The 20698-nt window shown below is 37.1% G+C and overlaps 1 long non-coding RNA gene across 1 annotated transcript in view; it reads right to left on the bottom strand.

Annotated features, from left to right (window-relative positions):
- Window positions 1–11737, bottom strand: part of LOC126621815 (uncharacterized) — a 64146-nt gene extending 52409 nt beyond the window's left edge. Inside the window, exon 1 of the long non-coding RNA XR_007623199.1 lies at window positions 11576–11737. This is a non-coding gene — a long non-coding RNA (uncharacterized LOC126621815). The remainder of the gene's footprint in view (window positions 1–11575) is intronic.
- Between the last annotated feature and the right edge of the window lie 8961 nt (window positions 11738–20698).

The raw sequence follows: 20698 nt of genomic DNA, 5'->3' as shown, positions 1-20698 counted from the left end.
TTTCATTCAAAGCATGCTATTGATTTGCATAAAACATATTCAAGATGAAGTTGTGTAGTTACCACCACCAAAGCCAAACTGCCATGTATCCCATACCATTATATGTTTAAGTTAACCCCATTGAGCCTTGATAGCCTACATTCTTTGTTAAACCACATTATCCTTACCTAGCCTAGTTTAGGACCATCCATACCCTTGTTCTTGAAGCATAGTAAAGCATGATTCAAATTGAATTTCTTTTGATTAATGTATGGCAGAAAACAAGTGTGGGGGAAGTGTGAGTTATTATGCTTGTTGAAAAGAAAAGAAGAGTTGAAAAAAAAAAAAAAAAAAAAAAAAGAGTTGAAAAATATGCGAAAAAGAGTTTTAAAGTGCTGCTTGTTGAAGAAAGGGTCCAAAACATAGAATTCGGCCCTAAATATTGCTTGAATTTTCCCTTCGTGTCTAAAAGCTGATTTCTGCAGTCTAAGTGAATTCTAAGTTTCAATTTCATTACTTTAATTGCTATTGCTTTAAGAACGATTGTTATCCTTATCCTTCATTTGTTAGCCATCACACCAAGCCCCGTTACAACCCTTAACTTCATCTTGAGTGTCATGCGTTTCAATATGTGGAGTTTGAAATTGATATGAGCATATGGTGTCACTGGTTCTCGCATCTAAGTAGTAGCATTCCATTCATGAGATCATATCTAAACATGCTTATTAACTCCAGAAATTGCTTTCTTTGTGATACATATATGTGAGCGTTCGTTTTCATATCTACATCAATCTTCTCACATATAACTAGTATAGGGTGTGTAGTTAGAAAATCTGAGTGAAAATTGAGTGCATATCTTGTAAGGAATTGAGTGATTTCTCTAAGGCATGTTACTACATCAAAAACATTATTTTAATCGATTAATTGTGAACAAGTAAGTGGTGACTATGATTAAGTACGTGCTTAAGTGTGAAGATGACTCAAATCTGTGGGGATAATGATTTTTAACATGTCATGTGCATTGGAAATCCCTGAGGCAAATGTTGGAAGGTTTAGGTTGTGTTTTATTTACTTTGTTTCGTTTTATCTCTTTGTTTTGCTCGAGGACTAGCAAAAGCTAAGTGTGGGGGAATTTGATAGGAGCATATTTATGCGACTTAGTTGGCTTGTTCTTGTGCATTTATGTCGTGTTTCCTTAGTTATTTTAATGTTTAAAGTCATTTTCGTGTGTTTTCAGATTTTATGGACAAAGTAGGCAAGAAGATGCATTTTGGAGCATTTTGGAGCAAAATGGAGCTTGGAATGCATGTCACATATTTGGGCCAAAGTGGATGGACGAATTTGAGAACTAAAGAGGCCAAGAATGTGAAGAATTATGGTCCAAAAGATGAAGAACTCAGCCCAAAAATTTGTCACCCCAACTTGCCTTCATTCCCATGCAAAACAACATAGAATTCCCTTTGGATTCCCATGCCATGCTTGATCACTCTTGTCCCCTACATAATTTCTGATTTCATGCTTCAATTCATTTAATTATTACACTTAATTGCTTGCTACCTCTTGTTCCCTTCACCCACAAAATTTTAGACAACTTTCACAACCATAACATGCACCAATTGATGCTCCATCATTCACATTTGGAATCCCATGCCTTGTGTACCACATGTTGCTGCACCTTTGACCCATTTATTGACACATTTTCACCTCCCTTTCCATCTCTATGCAATGTACACAATCATTCATGCTCCCTAGCTTCAAGACCACTCCATTTTACCCTTCACACTTTGCATCATCACTTCATTTTCACCCTTGGACCATTGCACACCACATACACTCTTTGCCATGCATTCTCCCTAGCCTAACCTGATTCTCTAAGGTTTTTGGGGCCTATATATACATGTTTACACCCCTTGGCAAAGGGTTCACACTCTCATATTCACCATTCATCACAGAAATTCGTCCATACTCACCCTAGGTAGCAAAACACCCCAAAAACACCATTCTAGTGCCTAGAAAACATAACAGCCACTCCACCTTCTTCCACCCTCTTTGCCTAGCTCTCCACCACCCTCCAACCCTCAAACACTCCTCCACACTTACCCTAAACCTTTCCATACCATTCCCCATCCATTCTACATCATAAAACTACCCAAAAATCCGTCCACAAAGCAATCTGCCGCAAGCAAGCAAAGGAGAATTCTTGGATGCACTTGCTACCCAAGTTGGAGCATTTTAGGTGTTTTCTTTCCTTTAATTTTAATGTCTAATTTTATGTATCTTTGCTTTGTGAGTATGAGGAACTAAACCCCTCTTAGTTAGGGGGTGATTCGAAACCATGTTCATACTTGCAATATGATTTGATTACATCCAGTTGTGATTCATAAGTTGTGAATTCAATTTACTTATCCGATCGTATAAAACATGATTTGTGTATGTTGGTTGAGAGTGCACGCTTAATTTTCATGCATGAATTTAACGCTAGAATATAAGGGAGTTTCACCTAATCGTTATGAACTTATATTCACAAGTAGTGAAGGTTGCTAGTCAAATCACGTTAAGTAAATTCTTGGCATAAGTTTCATGCAAATCATAGTAACGAGTGCCTCGTCAATGCTTATGTTTTTCATAGAACTTAATGATTCTTGCTTGTATCTCTATTATGCAATTCATGTAGGGAACTTGTAGGGAATGTTTTGGGTTGTCGTATGCAATCATCCAATCCAATAACTTGTGGAAAAACTGAGGGTTAATTAGTGCAATTCACAGTTAATTTGGGGCGTTGAGTATTCATAGCTTATCGAAAAGCAACTGGAAATCGTTTTGTATGCAAGTGTGACATGTGTGGAGAAGAACCTCCTAGCTAGCCTTCCATCCATAAGTTTCATTCAAATTCATTTTACAATTTGTTTTGATTCACTTAAATTTGTCTAAGAATTTGTTTACTTTGTTCTTGTCTTAATTTAATTATTTTCGTCCAAAATCAACCCCATCTTATTTCTTTGAGTCATATTAATTAGAACTTGTCTTAGATTATGTTTTTAAGTGTTTTAGTTCATTAGAAAACCAAAATTCGTCCAAGTTTGTGTTAGAGTCCCAAAACTGCCCAGATTGTGTGTTTAAGGTAGTTTTGAGTGTTTAGGGGCTGTTTTGAGTCTTTTGGTTTGTTTTAGTGTTTTAAAGTATAGTTTTGCATTCTTTGAGTCTAGTTAGTGTTTTAAACTTTGTTTTTACGTTTTCAAGTCAATTTCCAAGTGATTTAGCAATCCCTCCTAATCCCCGGCCTAGAACGATGCCTACTTACATACTTTACTACAATTGATAAAAAGAGGGTTTAATTTGTGTGTTTAGTTATTTTACGCATCAAAGAACGTAAATTTGGTTATGGAGCCAGAGATTCCTAGGTCTTCTTTATTTGAACGCATGGGTTGCCTCCCAAGAAGCGCTTGTTTTAACGTCTTCCAGCCGGGCGGTACCTCCATTTAAGCCTCACTAGAGCCTACGGCATGGAGGGGTACATCCTCCACGACATGCTCCTCAAAATTCTCATAGTAGGGCTTCAAACGGTGTCCGTTCACTTTGAATTCATGTCCTGTCTTTAAACTTTGAATTTGGACTGCACCATAAGGAAAGACATTAGTAATAAAAAAAGGACCAATCCATTTAGAATGCAACTTACCTGGAAACAATCGAAGGCGGGAGTTGAAAAGCAACACTTTCTACCCTATATAGAATGTCTTGCTACGAATCATCTTGTCATGGAATGCCTTCGTTTTCTCCTTGTAAATATGAGCGTTCTCATAAGCCTTATTCCTAATCTCCTAAGCTCGTTCAATTGAAGTTTTCTATGAAGTCCAGCCGCATCTATGTCCATATTGAACGTTTTGATTGCCCAATGCGCTCTATGCTCTAATTCAACCAAAAGATGGCATGGTTTCCCATAGATGAGTCGAAATGAAGCATCCCAATTGGTGTTTTGTAGGTTGTACAATATGCCCACAATGCATCATCCACGCGCAAGGTCCAATCTTTCCGAGTTGGCCCAACTGTCTTTTCCAAAATCTGCTTGATTTCTCGGTTGGAAACTTCAGCTTGGCCACTTGTTTGAACACTTCTTGAGCAGCGCCTCTATGGTTCGATTGCAAAAATGGGAACCTCCATCACTTATGAGTACTCCTGGCATTCCAAATCTGGCAAATATGTTAGTTTTGAGCATTCCAAATCTGGCAAATATGTTAGTTTTGACAAATTCTGCAATCATTTTGGAATCATTAGTATGGGTGGCTTTTGCTTCCACCCATTTTGACACATAATCCACAGCAAGTATAATATAATTGAAACCATGTGAAGAAGGAAAAGGACCCATGAAATCAATACCCAAACATCAAAAACCTCAACAGAAAAGATAAGGGTTTGCGGCATTTGATCTTTTGCACCTATATTGCCCATTCTTTGACAGCGATCACAAGTCATACAAAAAGTTCTAGCATCCTTAAAGATAGTAGGCCAATAAAATCCACATTCTAAAACCTTAAGTGCTATCCGTTGTGTACCAAAATGACCCCCACATGCATAAGTGTGATAGAAAGTTAAAATTGAATTAAACTCCAAATCTTGCACACACCTACGAAGAATCTGATCAAGGCAATATTTCCACAAATATGGGTCATCCCATACATAAAACCATGCATCATTTTTGAGTTTATCATGTTGGTGCTTGTTTAGGGTGCTTGGAATTTATTTAGACACCAAATAATTCACTAAATCAGCATACCATGGCACACTTACCTCAATGGACAGCAACTGCTCGTCTGGGAATGCTTCTAGGATGGGTACGGCCTCCTTATTATGTATCAAATGGCTCAAGTGGTCAGCCACCACGTTTTCACTTCCTTTCTTGTCCTGGATTTCGATATCGAACTCCTGAAGGAGAAGCATCCAGCGAATAAGTCTTGGCTTAGCTTCTTTCTTTGTGAGTAAGTACTTCAAAGCTGCATGATCAGAGTAATTATAACTTTAGTACCAAGTAAATACGAACGAAACTTATCTAAAGTAAACACAACAACAAGAAGTTCTTTTTCAGTACTGGAGTAGTTCAATTGAGCGTCATTCAAGGTCCGGGATGGATAATAGATGACGTGTGGCTTCTTGTCCTTCCTTTGTCCCAAAATAGCCCCTAATGCATAATCTGAAGCATCATACATAAGCTCGAACGGAAGACTCCAATCTGGTGGAACTATGATGGGGGCCGAAGTTAGCATCTTTTTGAGGTGATTGAAGGCCTTCTTATATTCTTTGTCAAATTTAAAGGGTACATCATTTTGAAGGAGACGACATAGAGGTTGAGAAATCCATGAAAAATCTTTGATGAATCGCTTATAGAATCCTGCATGTCCAAGAAAATAACAAACGTTTCTCACCGAAATAGGAGAGGGTAAGTAGCGTACAAGATCTATTTTTGATTTATCAACCTCAATTCCCTTTTTTGAAACTATGTGGCCTAAAAATATGCCTTGTTTTACCATAAAGTGACATTTTCCCCAATTTAAAACAAGGTTAGTTTCAATGCAACGATTTAAGATTAAAGTGAGATTAGCTAAACAATCATCAAACGAATCACCAAAAACGCTAAAATCATCCATGAAAACTTCAATAATCTTTCCAACAAAATCTGAAAAGATACTTACCATGCATTTTTGAAACGTGGCTGGTGCATTACATAAACCAAATGGCATTCGACGATAAGAAAACGTACCAAATGGGCAAGTAAAAGTTGTCTTTTCTTGATCATCCGGAGCTATGACAATCTGATTATATCTTGAATAACCATCAAGAAAGCAATAAAAAGAATGACCAGCTAACCTTTCAAGCATTTGATCAATGAACAGCAAAGAAAAGTGATACTTTCTTGTGGTGGTGTTGAGCTTCATATAGTCAGTGCAAACTCTCCAACCTGATTGGATACGAGTGGACACAAGTTCATTCTCTGCATTCTTCACCACCTTGACTCTCGATTTCTTTGGAACTACTTGAACCGGTGAAACCCAACGGCTATCCAAAATTGGATAAATCACTCCACAATCAAGAAGCTTGATAATCTTCTTCTTCACAAGTTCCATCATTGGAGGGTTGAGTTGACGTTGAGCCTCTCAAGTTGGTTTAGCCCCCTCCTCTAAAAGTATGCGATGCATGCATGTTGTAGGGCTGATTCCCTTAATGTCGGCCAAAGTCCATCCAATGGCTGTTTTGTACTCTTTCAACACTCGAACCAATTTCTCCTCCTCTATTGCCATGAGTAATGAAGAAACAATGACGAGCAACGTCTCTTTATCTCCCAAATAAACATACTTCAAATGATTTGGCAATGGTTTAAATTCAAGGATCGGTGCCTGAATCACTGAAGGTAACAACTTATCAGTAGAAAAGGGAATTGAAATTGGGATGAGAGGCTTACCAATGTGTTGTGGTAAGGATTCAAGGGCAGCAACCATCTTGACCTCTTCTTCACATGTAGGTACGGCAAAGACCTATTCAGGCATGTTATGAGTGTGCTTGATTCCTACCCCTTCGTTTCTGAGTCCGATTCCTTTTGTAATGGTCGTTTCAAGGGGATCCCTCTCCAAGGAGTAAAGATAATCCTGCGCCAACTCAAATACATCAATAGAAAAACAAGAATGATCGTCGTTAGGATACCTTATAGCTTCAAAAATGTTAAAATCAATAATCTCGCCATCAAAGTCCATTGTTAACGTCCCTTTGAACACATCTATCTTGGTGCGAGCTATTTTCATGAAAGGTCTCCCAAGTAGGATCAGCAATGGTGTAGAATAGGCCGAATCTTCCATGTCAAGCACATAAAAATCTGCTGGAAATATCAAGTGGTTAACTTGCACCAAAACATCTTCCAAAACTCCTTTCAGATATGCATTAGAATGATCAACTAATTAAATGAAAACCCCATTGTTTTTAAGCTCTCCTAGGTTCATAGATGCATATATAGAAGCACCTAAGTCTAGCATAGCATGTTCAAACTTAGTATTTCCAATACCACAAGGGATTGTGAAACTACCTGGATCTTTGCATTTAGGACGTAGTTTCCTTTGTAAAACTGTTGAAACATTCTCACTTACCCGTAACACTTCCTTGTTTGAAATTATTTTCCTTGTTGTGCAAAGCTCTTTCAAAAATTTAGCATACTTTGGAACTTGCTTGATTGCATTAAGGAGTGAGATATTGACTTGTACTTTCTTGAAGGTTTCTAGAATGTCTTTTTCATTCTTTTCTTTCTTAGATTGCTTGAACCTGCTAGGAAAAGGTACATTTGGTGGAATAGGGTTAGAAATAACCGAATTTGAACCAACCTTACCTGAACTGGCCGAATTGGAAGGTTTAGGGGGTTATGGCAAGGGTTATTCCACCCTTGTCGTGGGTTGGTCCAATTCTTCTTCTTCGAGAAGCAGCTTTTCTTCCTCATTTTGGCTTGATTTGGATGTTTATGGGTTGATTCCAACTTCCTTGCCACTTCTTAACGTGATGGCCTTGGCAGATTCAAATTCTCTTATTGGATTCATAATGGTTGAACTAGGCAGTTTGCCTTGTTCTCTAAACTGTCCCATGAACTCCGCTAATTGCCCAATTTGCTTCTTCAATTCATCTACCTCTTAGCTTGATTTTGCATCTCTTTGGTTTGATTTTGTACTCCCTACGTTAAGGAGGTGAGTAATTGAATGACTTTATCATTATCCAAAGACATACCTAAATTGGGTTGGGCTGAATGTGGTTGAGGTTGCATTGGTGCGAATGGCCTTTGAAACATCCCAGGGGGTGGTTGTTGAAATCCTCCTTGTTGTTGAGGTTGTTGAGGCTCCCTCCACTTCATGTTTGGGTGATCTCTCCAGCTCGGATTGTAAGTGCTGGTGTATGGATCATAATTTGGTTGATTTTGGCCTTGGAACCCAATGGCGTTGGTGTAAAACCATTTGTGAATGACAATGACTTATACCGAGAGTCCTTGAAAGAATATTTGACTTGGCAATCAAGTTGATGAAATCTTCCATGATTCTCGGAACTTTAAAGAAGTAAATATATTGGAGTCCTAACATCTTGAAATCAGTTTAGGGTCCTTTCATTAAGAGAATATAAGGTAAATGAGTCATGATAGGACTCTGATTGATTAGAGAATATTAGGGTGGATATCCTTTCCGTTAATAGGGTGGAATTGATAGAAACCCTAAGTATATAATCAAGAAGCAATCCCTGCTTCCATACCGCTAAATCTCATAACACTACAAACCTATTTCGCTAGTTGAGTTCATAAAAGAGGTATTGGAAGTAGAAGACTGTTTCGATCTCGCACCAGAAGTGGCCATGGCGTCAGGTAAGTGTCTCACGCTCGTATGCATGCATGTCGATAATGCCATGCAGTGTGCGTATGCAGGATTGACTGCATACTGTTCTTCTGTATATTGTTCCTTTTGTAATCCTAATACATGCTGTTAGGTTCTTGGGACATTCCCACATGTGGTATCAGAGCCACACAGTGTGGTTAGGGTTCAATATTAAAGTCTTACAAATATGATCCATGGACAATAGGTTCTTGTTATAATAAACTTCCGCTGCACTGATGATTTTTCTTCTTCTTATATATATATATATATATATATATATTGCTGCTGTTTTAACATGGCATCAGATTTAGATGGAAAAGAAAGAAGCAAAGAACATGGATCATAAACTGACGAGAAGAGAATTTGTTCATCAATGTTAAACTGATGAATATATTTACAAGAATCGTAATAGCTAATCTGCTCAAAAGTGTTTAGCATGTTTTGATTGCTTGTTGTCCAATCTAATTGGATCTGACTCATTTGATTAAATTGAAATTATTAATCTGCCTAAAGGTGTTTAATTACTATTGTTGAAATTCAAATGAGTTAGTGTATAATGGAGCATGGAACTGACAATAATATGTAATCCATCTGCTCAAAAGTGTTGGATATATATATATATTGCCCTTGTGTTCTATGTTTGGATTATGCAAAATTAATATAAGCAACTTCAGTCCAAAGATGTTGTGTTTATATGCTCTTGAAGAACTGAGGAAACTTGTACTAAAGTTATTCCCTCCATATCTGTCTTTACATTTTATATCAAATATTAATAAATTGATTGTTCACTGGATGCAGTACCTCACACCACATCGCTCAATTTTACCAGCATTGAAACATTGACTGGTTTGAATTTTAAGAAGTGGAAAGAGGACATTGAAATCGTACTGGGTTTGATGGACCTGGATTTGGCATTAAGAGAAGATAAGCCTGTAGAACTCACTGATGCAAGCACTGCTGAGAATAGAATCAAATTTGAAAAATGGGAGATAGCGAATAGGATGTCAATGATGATAATGAAGAAGGCCATGGCTCAGTCGGTGAAAGGAGGAATCCCAAAGCATACCAATGCTAAGGGTTTTCTTGCAGCTATTGGGGAAAAGTTCAAAGAATCGGAGAAGGCTGAGACTGGCACTTTTCTCACTCAACTCACTTCCATGAAGTTCGATGGAGTGGGGAGTGTGCGTGAGCACATTCTCAAAATGGCAGATCTTGCTAAAAAACTAAAGGACCTTGAGGTGGCTGTAACTAATCAATTTCTGGTGCACATGGCACTGAATTCACTACCTGCGAAATATAGACAACTCAAGGTGTCTTATAACACTTCGAAAGACAAGTGGGGCATTAAGAAGACATGCTGAAAATTGATAAGACTATGGAAGTGCACTTTGTTCAAACTGAAAAAGGTATAAAGGCTCCAAATGCTGGTTCTATGAATGCTGCCTACAAGAAGAAAAAGAAGGTCATTTTTTCCCCTCCAATTAAGAATACTAACATTTTTAAAGGATCTCACAAACTTAAACTTGTGAACACTGAAATTGATAAGGAAAAAGAGTGTTATTTCTGCAAAGAAACAGGCCATATGAGGAAGAATTGCACTGGTTTCAAAAACTGGCTTGTTAGAAAAGGTAAAATAATTAATGTTTTTGTGTGTGTTGAGTCAAATTTGGTTTTCATTCCTCCTCAAAGCTGGTAGTTTGACACTGGATGCTCTATCCACATAACCACTTCTTTGCAGGGGTTCTCAAAAACAAGGGAGATAGGCAATGAGGTCTACAATGTCTTTGTAGGAAATGGGAGCAAGGTGGCCGTGGAGTCCATAGGGAGTGTCAAGTTGGTTTTAGTGTCTGGTTTTATTTTGAATTTGAGTCCAGTTTTATTTGTACCTTCCATGCGAAGGAGTTTGATTTCAGCATCAAAGTTAGTTGAGTCAGGAATTACCTTTGTTGAAGACAATGAAAGTGTGAAGACAACTATTACATCACTTTTATTGATGATTTTTCAAGGTTCTCATATGTGTTTTTGATTTTTGATAAGTCCTTAGCACTTGATTGTTTTAAAATATTTCATTTGGAGGTTGAAAAACAACTGGAAAAACGAATTAAGATTGTGAGATCCGATAGAGGTGGTGAGTATTTTGGCAGGTATACTGAAACTGGACAGCACAAAGGACCTTTTGCAACTTACCTTGAACAAAATGGCATTGTTGCTCAATATACAACTCCTAGAACTCCACACCAGAATGGAGTGGCAGAAAGAAAGAACAGAACTCTCAAGGACACACAAATTAAACCCTCTTTTTGACAATTGTAGTATAGATGTAAGTAGGGTATCGTTCTAGGCCGGGGATTAGGAGGGATTGCTAATCTATTCTAAATTAATTTAAAAATATTAAATAAGACTCAAGGACACAAAATTAGGCTAAAAACTCTAATAACTCGAAACACACTTAAAATGACTCAAAACAATGAAAACAATTAAATTAAACACTAGGAACTGAAATGGACGGAAATTAAATTAAAAGACTAACAATAAAGAAAACTAACTAAATAATATAATTTAATAATGGATGGGTGTTTGGTTTTGATGAAAAGTAAATTAAACTTAATTAAATTACAGAATTGATAAAAACATAAAATTAAGGTAAAATGATAAATGACGGACTAGCTAGAGGGTTCTTCTCCACACATGTTATACTTGCATACAAAATGATTTCCAGTTGTTCATTTAATAAATTGTGAATCTCAATACTCCAGATTAACCGTGAACAGCACTTTTTTAATCTTCAAGTTTTCCTTAAGTTATTGAATTGGACGGGAAAACGCATACAACAATTCAAAACATTCTTCAAAAGTCCCCTACGTGAAAAGCACAATAGAGATACAATCAAAGATCATTAAACTTTGTGAAAACTATAAGCATTGACGAGGTATTCGTAACTATGAAAAGCATGATACTCTTGCCAAGAATTTACTTAACGTGATTGTGACTAGCAACCTTTACTACTTGTGAAAATAAGTTCATAACGATTAGGTGAAATTCACTTATATTCTAGCATCAAATTCATGCATGTAAATTAAGCGTGCACTCTCAACCAACATACACAAATCAGTTTTTATACGAACGGATAAGTAAATTGAATTCACAACTTATAACTCACAACTGAAGATAATCAATTCATATTACAAATATATTCATGGTTTCGAATTAACCTCTAACCAACATAAATTTAATTACACATTATTAAAAACAGAAATAAAAGAGAAGTTTGGAAAAATTAAACCGAAAGAGAGAGTGCTTCAGTGTTCTGTCTGTCCCTGCGCACTGCTTCTGCTCTGCTGCCGCGCCTCTGACCTGCCCTCTGACTTCCGTCAGTCTCTCCTATTTTTATTTTTCTGCGCCTGTTTTCTGACCTCTCTCCCCTCACTGCTCTCTGCGAGCTGCCCAAAGGGCAGCGCCCTTCTCCCGCGCCTCCTCTCTCCTCGCTCTCCTCTCTATCTTATTATTTTATTTCCCACTTTTTCAAGTCTTCTCTGTCTCCCGCCTCTATCCCTTTCACGCCTTGGATTCTCCTTTTTCTTCTTCTTTCGTATATCTTTCTTTGGATCCCTCCTTTCCTGATTATTTCTCCCCCGTATGCCTTTGCTTTCCATACTTTTATTCCCCTTTTTTTTTTTTCTTCTTCTCCATCCGTTCCTTTCTTTTCTTCTACAAAACAAAACCATCATGATGATGTTTCAAACATCATCATGACTTATCATTATTATATTTTCTTTTTAATTTAATTTAAAAGCTGATCTACACAGACAGTTTTGACGAATTCATTACATAAAATTTCACTTGTTCTATTTTTATTTTCTTTGCATAACAAATCCTATAAACACAAAAATAACGTAAATAGCTCAAAAATATAAGGAACTAACCAAGAAAAGACGAGTGAATTTAAAGTAAAAATATATATAAATATGATCCGATCAAATACCCTCACACTTAACTTTTGCTAGTCCTCGAGCAAAACAAAGAAAACAAGAACAAGAAGTAACAAGAAAAAAAAAACATTAGCTTCCCTCTATGTGACCCTCATAGAATTTCATTTAAGAAAACAAATCATCAAGAACCATAGCTAGCACCAAACATGTTAATCCAAGTTCATCTTCCTAATTCAAATATTAGCAGTAATCTTTAAATCATCCTTGAAGTGTAGTGTGTGAGATAGCCATGCTAATGCAATTTCAAAATTTTTATATTTTTAAAATCATCATATGCAAACTAGCAACCTTCTCACGGGATATACACTCAATCACACATGTGTTTAGTTTAAATGTGTTTCGCTCAAAGAATCAAATGTGAAATTTCTACCATAAGCTTGCATAAAGATCTCATCTCCACAATCATAATTGCAAAACTTAAATCAAGAGGACTTTTATTGGATGTAATGAGGTTTAGGGAGAGGGTTATTGAAATGAAAGAATAGGTAAACACAAGTTCCAAGCTACATTGCAAGCAATTCTTTTCTTTAGATTTATAAGAACTCAAGCTCTCCAGCAATTCTTCTAGCACCTCCAACCATACTCTTAAACTGAAACTTTAAAAACTTTTTATTTTCTTTTTATACAATCTTTCTTTTTTTTTTTCTCTTTTTTTTTTTTTTTTTTTTTTTTTTTTTTTTTAATTCATAAACATGAAATACCCCCACACTTATTCTTTTGCCAAACATCTTCACAGTATTTCACAAACGTTTCTCATAAGACAATCTCGCATTGCTCGCTTGGAAATGGTAAGGAAAAATGTTTCAGGTATAAGGGTAGACATATCTGGTGATAAGAAATAAAAGGCTCAACAAACACGGCTCAAATTGGCAAACTAATGATATCATTTTTCTTTGGGAAACATGGTTATTTGGGCCATAGTGGTAAACCTAATGCCTCTATCATTTCCAAGTTCAAGCAATCAATGACAAACATTTCGAAAGATCGTTACGCAAGTTCTAGAGATGTATCTCACATAAGTTCATCACACATGAAAGAATAGGAGTGTATGAAAAATGCACACACTTTCAATAGGCTCAAAAACTCACATAGGATGTATATGGTCACTAAATTCACATATAAAGCTTTAAGTCATGCTTTAGTTTCACATTAACAAGGCTATGTGCATTTGGTTTTTCAAGGATGGTCAAACATGTACAAAACTAACAAGAGAATTAGGAATTTCACAAAACACATGTTAACTAAGTTCTTGATGATCATGGTTCAAATTTTATCCAATTATATCATTGGGTCGGGAAACTAACAAAAATCTAATTCAAAACAATAAGGGAAACAAGACAATTTTTTTGGATTTTTAAATTTTCCGATTTTTTTTTTTTTTTTTTTTTTTTTTTAAGAAAACAAAAAGCAAAAACATAGAAACAATAGAAATTCTAGAGATTTCTACCCCCACACTTAAACTTGACATTGTCCCCAATGTCAGAAAACACTATAATGCAAATAAAAAATAAAATAAAATAAATAAATAATAAGAAACAAAATAAAACAATTGGACTGAAAACTTCCCTAATTTGCAGTAAAATCAAGCGATGACCCCCAAGCTAAAATTCTGCAATCAACTTCAAGGGTGGAAATAACCAAAAGTTCCTGCAAAGAAAAGGAAAAATTCAGTTAAGTACGCAAGAAAATTAATTAAAAAAAAATTGCAAACGAAAAATTGAAAATTACGATAAAAGATAATGAATAAAACTAATAAGTAATCATTGGTCGTGCTTGTTGACTTTCCACAGCTTTCCTCTTGAACAGGGTGACACTTAGCTTTTCACTTGCAAGTGATGATTTTATGCTATTGTACTGCAAGGCTTTGCTCTTTGGGAATGTTGCAGTTCCTTATTTGTTCTCCAAGCAGATGTGGCAGCTTCTCTTGTTCTTCATCTCAGACTCCTTCTGCTGGGATGATTGTGCAAGCTGCATTCTTCTCTGCTTGTTTCCTCTGCATGGCGGGCAGGCACGAGGGAGAGGTGTTGGTCTGTTTCTTTCTTCAATCTTTCCAAGTGCCCACCTCTTGCTCTCTTTCTCCTTGTCCTTAGTTGAGGATGAATCAGCACGTTGTCTCCACATGCTTCGAGGTATCATCTTCACTTCCCTTATACGTAAGAGACGAAGAGGAAACACAAAATGATGAGTACTCGAGAGCAAGTGCTGGCTGGAGAAAGGACAGGGAGAAAGCATGATATGAGATACTCTTGCTTTCAACCTTCATGATATGAAATACTTTTGCTTTGAATGGGTTGTTCGCAGGAGTATCCCAAGGAATGAGGAACACAGAGTAACTTAGGAGGATTCTTTGGGAATGCATTTTCGGAGATGAAGAAGTGTTGAGAGGGTGTGCTGAGAGAGTGTGCTTTTGCTGTGGAAGGCGAAGATAGAAACTTATAGGACTTGTCTTCACAACCGGAACTATTCTCTCACTCATTGTCGGCAGCCGGTAGATGGATGAATAGTACAAATTACGCGCTTTCTGACAAAGCTGCCCGTAATTTCCGCAAAGCAGATTCCTCATTGATATCTGGAATCGGCGCTTCGAGCTCTGAGCATCGTCGATTGTAGAGGTAGCATGTGACACGTGCGGATAAATCTGGAAAAGAAGATTTGCCCGTGGGTTGAAGCCCAGCTTTTGAGAAAGCTAGCGTGTCTTTGACTGTTGAATTTCCCTCTTCGATTTCTGCATTGGTGCTTCGACAAACTGCCCGAGAATTTCGCAAAGCAATTTGCGTGTGACAAGTGACGACACGTCTGGACAAATTGATCTTTTGAAATCCGGGGTTCGGCTCGTGGTTTCTGAGCAAGCCCAGCCTTTAAGAAATGAAACACCTCTTTTCAGAAAAGAATCCGGCTTTTGAGAAAGGAGCCCCGCCTCTTCGATTTGCGAGAGGACGCTTCATCGATTTCTGAGGAGCGCCTCTTTGATTTCTTCCTTTTTATAGAGGCGTTAATCTTGCTCCACAACACACTTATCCCTCCAGTAAACACTCCCTTCTTGCACTTCCGAAATCTTAACCTGTCCGATCTCTTCTTTCTCAACACCACCTCTGAAAAATGTCTGGCCCTTCTGATCGTCGTTTTGACTTGAACATTGGTGAAGAGGCAGCTCCGCCTTCACCAGACAACATATGGCGGCCATCCTTCATATCCCCTACCGGTCCTCTTACCGTGGGGGATTCGATGATGAAAAATGACATGACTGCTGCGGTGGTGGCCCGGAACCTTGTCACCCCTAGAGATAACAGACTGCTCGCTAGGCGGTCTGATGAATTGGCGGTTAAGGAGTCTCTGGCACTTAGCGTGCAGTGCGCCGGTTCTGTATCCAACATGGCCCAACGCCTATTTGCTCGAACCCGTCATGTTGAGTCATTGGTGGCTGAAATACAGAGTCTCAAAGAGGAGATTAGAGGACTCAAGCATGAAAATAAACAATTGCACAAGCTTGCACACAACTATGCCACAACCATGAAGAGGAAGATTGACCAGATGCAGGACACCGATGGTCAAATTTTACTTGATCATCGGAGGTTTGTGGGTTTGTTCCAACCGCATCTGCCTTCGTCTTCTGGAGCGGCACCGCGTAGTGAAGCTCCAACTGATCAACCTCTGCCGCCTCCTCCTTCTGTGGCCCCGCCGACTGCTGAAGCCCCGCCTACTACTGAAGCACCACCCGACCAATGAATACTATTAGTTTACATTATTGTAAAATATTTGCATTTTTTTTTTTTTTTTTTTTTTTTTTTTTTTTTTTTTTTTTTTTTTTTTTTTTTTTTTTTTTTTTTTTTTTTTTTAATTTTTAATTTTATCTTTTTTTTTTTTTTTTTTTTTTTTTTTTTTTTATATATGTAAATTAATGTAAAGAGACTTTGGTTAACCTTCCCCCACACTTAAACTAAATAACACAAACTCACAGAAATCAACCAAATAACACAACTAACTAAACAAAACAAAATGAAAGCAGTAAAGATAAGGGTGGAAGAATGCAAAGCTGATTGGGTTAGTGATTCCAAAGTCTCCCTTCGTTGAATGCTTGGGTTGCCTCCCAAGAAGCGCTTGATTTAACGTCTTTAGCCGGACGCATCTTTCCTTTAAATTTCCCTCGGCTCCATTTGAACCTAAAATCAAAGAAAGAAAAATAAATCAAATATCAAAAGTAAAATACACAAACACCAATATAAACATAAACAAAAACAAAAATAAAAGGATTAGCAAAGTTGCTAATCCCCGGCAACGGCGCCAAAATTTGATGTGAAAAATTACTTGACACACAAATTAAACCCTCTTTTTGACAATTGTAGTATAGATGTAAGTAGGGTATCGTTCTAGGCCGGGGATTAGGAGGGATTGCTAATCTATTCTAAATTAATTTAAAAATATTAAATAAGACTCAAGGACACAAAATTAGGCTAAAAACTCTAATAACTCGAAACACACTTAAAATGACTCAAAACAATGAAAACAATTAAATTAAACACTAGGAACTGAAATGGACGGAAATTAAATTAAAAGACTAACAATAAAGAAAACTAACTAAATAATATAATTTAATAATGGATGGGTGTTTGGTTTTGATGAAAAGTAAATTAAACTTAATTAAATTACAGAATTGATAAAAACATAAAATTAAGGTAAAATGATAAATGACGGACTAGCTAGAGGGTTCTTCTCCACACATGTTATACTTGCATACAAAATGATTTCCAGTTGTTCATTTAATAAATTGTGAATCTCAATACTCCAGATTAACCGTGAACAGCACTTTTTTAATCTTCAAGTTTTCCTTAAGTTATTGAATTGGACGGGAAAACGCATACAACAATTCAAAACATTCTTCAAAAGTCCCCTACGTGAAAAGCACAATAGAGATACAATCAAAGATCATTAAACTTTGTGAAAACTATAAGCATTGACGAGGTATTCGTAACTATGAAAAGCATGATACTCTTGCCAAGAATTTACTTAACGTGATTGTGACTAGCAACCTTTACTACTTGTGAAAATAAGTTCATAACGATTAGGTGAAATTCACTTATATTCTAGCATCAAATTCATGCATGTAAATTAAGCGTGCACTCTCAACCAACATACACAAATCAGTTTTTATACGAACGGATAAGTAAATTGAATTCACAACTTATAACTCACAACTGAAGATAATCAATTCATATTACAAATATATTCATGGTTTCGAATTAACCTCTAACCAACATAAATTTAATTACACATTATTAAAAACAGAAATAAAAGAGAAGTTTGGAAAAATTAAACCGAAAGAGAGAGTGCTTCAGTGTTCTGTCTGTCCCTGCGCACTGCTTCTGCTCTGCTACCGCGCCTCTGACCTGCCCTCTGACTTCCGTCAGTCTCTCCTATTTTTATTTTTCTGCGCCTGTTTTCTGACCTCTCTCCCCTCACTGCTCTCTGCGAGCTGCCCAAAGGGCAGCGCCCTTCTCCCGCGCCTCCTCTCTCCTCGCTCTCCTCTCTATCTTATTATTTTATTTCCCACTTTTTCAAGTCTTCTCTGTCTCCCGCCTCTATCCCTTTCACGCCTTGGATTCTCCTTTTTCTTCTTCTTTCGTATATCTTTCTTTGGATCCCTCCTTTCCTGATTATTTCTCCCCCGTATGCCTTTGCTTTCCATACTTTTATTCCCCTTTTTTTTTTTCTTCTTCTCCATCCGTTCCTTTCTTTTCTTCTACAAAACAAAACCATCATGATGATGTTTCAAACATCATCATGACTTATCATTATTATATTTTCTTTTTAATTTAATTTAAAAGCTGATCTACACAGACAGTTTTGACGAATTCATTACATAAAATTTCACTTGTTCTATTTTTATTTTCTTTGCATAACAAATCCTATAAACACAAAAATAACGTAAATAGCTCAAAAATATAAGGAACTAACCAAGAAAAGACGAGTGAATTTAAAGTAAAAATATATATAAATATGATCCGATCATGCGTGAGCACATTCTCAAAATGGCAGATCTTGCTAAAAAACTAAAGGACCTTGAGGTGGCTGTAACTAATCAATTTCTGGTGCACATGGCACTGAATTCACTACCTGCGAAATATAGACAACTCAAGGTGTCTTATAACACTTCGAAAGACAAGTGGGGCATTAAGAAGACATGCTGAAAATTGATAAGACTATGGAAGTGCACTTTGTTCAAACTGAAAAAGGTATAAAGGCTCCAAATGCTGGTTCTATGAATGCTGCCTACAAGAAGAAAAAGAAGGTCATTTTTTCCCCTCCAATTAAGAATACTAACATTTTTAAAGGATCTCACAAACTTAAACTTGTGAACACTGAAATTGATAAGGAAAAAGAGTGTTATTTCTGCAAAGAAACAGGCCATATGAGGAAGAATTGCACTGGTTTCAAAAACTGGCTTGTTAGAAAAGGTAAAATAATTAATGTTTTTGTGTGTGTTGAGTCAAATTTGGTTTTCATTCCTCCTCAAAGCTGGTAGTTTGACACTGGATGCTCTATCCACATAACCACTTCTTTGCAGGGGTTCTCAAAAACAAGGGAGATAGGCAATGAGGTCTACAATGTCTTTGTAGGAAATGGGAGCAAGGTGGCCGTGGAGTCCATAGGGAGTGTCAAGTTGGTTTTAGTGTCTGGTTTTATTTTGAATTTGAGTCCAGTTTTATTTGTACCTTCCATGCGAAGGAGTTTGATTTCAGCATCAAAGTTAGTTGAGTCAGGAATTACCTTTGTTGAAGACAATGAAAGTGTGAAGACAACTATTACATCACTTTTATTGATGATTTTTCAAGGTTCTCATATGTGTTTTTGATTTTTGATAAGTCCTTAGCACTTGATTGTTTTAAAATATTTCATTTGGAGGTTGAAAAACAACTGGAAAAACGAATTAAGATTGTGAGATCCGATAGAGGTGGTGAGTATTTTGGCAGGTATACTGAAACTGGACAGCACAAAGGACCTTTTGCAACTTACCTTGAACAAAATGGCATTGTTGCTCAATATACAACTCCTAGAACTCCACACCAGAATGGAGTGGCAGAAAGAAAGAACAGAACTCTCAAGGACATGGTTCGTTCAATGGTTGCACATTCACAGCTGCCAATTTTTCTTTGGGGAGAAGCACTGAAGACTGTTAATTACATCTTGAACCGTGTTCTAAGTAAGTCAGTAAAGTTGGTACCTTTTGAATGCTGGACGGGGAGAAAACCTAACTTTAATCACTTCCACGTGTGAGGGTGCAAAGCTAAGGCCAGATTCTATAACCCTAACGAGAAGAAGATGGATCCAAGAACAACAAGCTGCTGGTTTATTGGCTATCCAGATAAGTCTAAAGGTTTCAAATTTTATTGTCCTAACTCCAGTACTCGCATCATGGAAACAAATAATGCCAAATTTATCGAAGAAAGTTCCATCAGTAATTCAACTAATGCAGCACATGAATTTGAAGAAACAATGAGTCTTCCATTACTTGATTTGTAAGCAATCACTATCCCAATTACAGAAATACCCCAAACAATGCTGCCCCAAAGTGTCCCAGTTAATTTTCAAGAGAGTGAGTCAATGCATCCTGGTTACACTGACCATGCAAATGATTTTACACCAACTGAGGTCACTGCAGCATCATCTCCTACTGAATTCAATGAAGCAGTAGCTACATCACTCCCCATGCCAACTGAAGTCCAACGAAATCGAAATGCCAACATTTCATCAGACTTTGTGTATCTAAATGAAGTTGAGCATAATGTAGGAGATGATGATGATCCTATCTCTTTTAATCAAGCAGTCTTGAGTCCTAGATCAAAGTTATGGTATGCAGCTATGGAAGAAGAACTGCATTCGATGCACAAGAATAATGTTTGGACCCTAGTTCCACATGATCAGCAAGTTACAAAAATAGTAGGCTGCAAATGGGTCTACAAGACAAAAAGAGACTCTTAGGGACAAATTGACAAACATAAAGCTAGATTGGTAGCTAAAGGGTTTACACAGAGAGAAGGATTCGATTACAATGAAACCTTCTCTCTTGTGTCTACCAAGGATTCCATGAGAGTTATTCTAGCTCTCACTGCACACTTTGATCTCGAGCTTCATCAGATGGATGTCAAGACTGCCTTCCTCAATGGAGACTTGGAGGAAGACATTTACATGGCACAACCACCAGGATTTGTTGAAAGGGGGAAAGAATCATTGGTCTGCAAATTAAACAAGTCCATTTATGGGCTAAAACAGGCTTCAAGACAGTGGAACAAGAAGTTTGATCAAGTGATGATGGCAGCAGGTTTTCAAGAGAACAAGATGGATAAATGT

The sequence above is a fragment of the Malus sylvestris genome, chromosome 1, assembly GCF_916048215.2.
Source record: "Malus sylvestris chromosome 1, drMalSylv7.2, whole genome shotgun sequence".
NCBI lineage: Eukaryota > Viridiplantae > Streptophyta > Magnoliopsida > Rosales > Rosaceae > Malus > Malus sylvestris.
The sequence above is the reverse complement of the archived record's forward strand: the minus strand, read 5'-3'. Positions and strand labels throughout refer to the sequence as shown.